Below are 2287 nucleotides of genomic sequence, written 5' to 3' on the forward strand. Positions count from 1 at the left end.
AATACTCCCGTCGCTTAAAGTACTTATTTTGTGATTTCCTCTCTCTCTCTCTTGTTCAATTTCTGGAAATTTCTAGCAAAATACGATGAAAAAAAGGGTTATTACCCTTTATATATGGTCAAATTCGGGTTGAGTTCGTTTGTAGTATTTTTGTGTGTGCTAGTATGCAACGTTCGAGTTCTTGTAGCACACGTTTCTGCTCTGTCGGTAAATTTGAACTTATAACGTCTATAATTCTCTACTCCGATGTCCTATCAACTAGCAGTTTGTTGCGTTGGAAACTAGACTCGACGAACTTCATGTTAGGCTTTTGTTTCACTTCAAAACACTTCATATGCTAAGAGATATTTGTCCCTCAATTTGGACCAAAATTTTCACACGAAACTTTACCCAATCTTTCTCTAAAAGTATTCTACTCCATTTCTTCCTCATTTCCTTATAAAACCTTCCGATATACTTTTTATACACCACTTCACTCATTAAATGTACTTGATAATGCTTGCATATATTTCAAAGTGGTTTTACTTAACCGTAACTCAACGTACTTATGTTTCAAATTTGATAAGTGCTTCTTCGAAGATACGGGGTATAATAACAAAGAATCTCAAAAGTTCAAGTCATGAGCCTATGTGGAGTCACTAAACCAAAACTCGGCCTAGTCAATATTAGCTCTTCACCACAATAATAGTTCAACAATTAATACCAAGAATCAGAAAGAAAATGCCATATGATAATATGGGATGAAATGTAATGATATGCAATGCAATGCACTGGCCAACCTTTTGTACCGTACACACATACTAAGGAAAAAGTCTCATAGCCCTGACCCATGGGGATCTGCAAAGTCCATGTACACCTCATCCCGACAAGACATCTCGGGAATCAAGCACTCTCTCGCTCCGATATATGACCTTGGAGCACGAACACACATTTCGCTCTGGTAACAACCTCGGATCACAGACTCTCATTTCTCTTTTACACTCTCCGAAAAAGACCTCGGAGGCTACACACTCTCATTTATCATCATTTTAAACCGTAATTCATATCATATCAACATATGGAATAAGAATGTATGCCATGCATAATATCAATCATCAACATGAAATCACATCAAATCTCTCGTACTAGTCATAGTACACATCACAATTTCAACCATTTTCATTATCTCTACTTTTTTCAATGATAAGTGAGATATCGAGAGAGATGAATGCAAACAAATATCACAAGTACAGAACATATGGCGACAAGCCCATATAATAGCTGACGGAACCAACCTAATTGGATTTCACCACTACACCATTCCTGAAGCCCTATCATGATTTCCCTATTAATAACTACTTCTACATATGCTTTACTTATCGAGGTCTAACCATAAGGTAAGCCGTAACCTAAATCAATGCCTTGACGGTGCACCACGAACTATCCAACATGAGCCTTCTCTTTGCGAAGAGCTGTAACGATCCGCTTGGTCGTTATAGTATCTTCGGCACTTTTTGACTTAGAAATTCGTTGACACATTTCACGAGGTGTTCGGGGTTGATTTTGATGACTTTTTGTGAATTTAAGCTTTAAGCGAAAGAGAGTTGACTCAAAATTGACTTTTGGGTAAACAGACCTTTATTGAAAATCCGTCGATTTTGAGAGGACGGATGGTCATTCGAACTTGTGTGCATATCTAGTTCGGTTCCCAATACACCGGGTGCATTTTGGGAGTTGGGTTGGAAAGTTAAAATTAACGTATCGGGGGTTGACTCAGTCTTAGAATTAAGGTATCGGGGGTTGACTCGGTCAACGAGATTTTTGTTAGGAATTTCAAGGTCACGAGCATTAGTCGGGATTGTGAGCAGATGGCCTCGGGTATTAGTCGGGATTTTGGATTGAGATTGAGATTATTTTTGGGAAAATCTCTGCTGGTGTCCGCCTTGGCGGTACCATTACTGCCATAGAGGTGGTATTGGCCGTTGTGGTGGCCCAATGCATTGGAAAGCATACCGTCATGATAGTCTAAGAGACCGTCAGCGGTCCCGCTGCAGCCGTAACGGTATCGAGCCTGGTCATTTCATTAATTGTGTATTAAAAGCCCTTAGTCCCTCATTTATTACCATTCCAAAATCTAAGCTTTTGGGAGCAAATCTAGGGTATTCTTGGAGAAGATTCTAGGTGGTAAGTCCTTCTAATCCCTTTGCTATTCCATTATCCCTAATCAGCTTAGAATCCCTTTATATTGATAGTTCATTAAGTCATTGAGGATTAAAAGTGGGTTTAATGAATATTCTTTATAGGCTTC

Source organism: Lycium ferocissimum, chromosome 10 (genome assembly GCF_029784015.1).
Source record: "Lycium ferocissimum isolate CSIRO_LF1 chromosome 10, AGI_CSIRO_Lferr_CH_V1, whole genome shotgun sequence".
NCBI lineage: Eukaryota > Viridiplantae > Streptophyta > Magnoliopsida > Solanales > Solanaceae > Lycium > Lycium ferocissimum.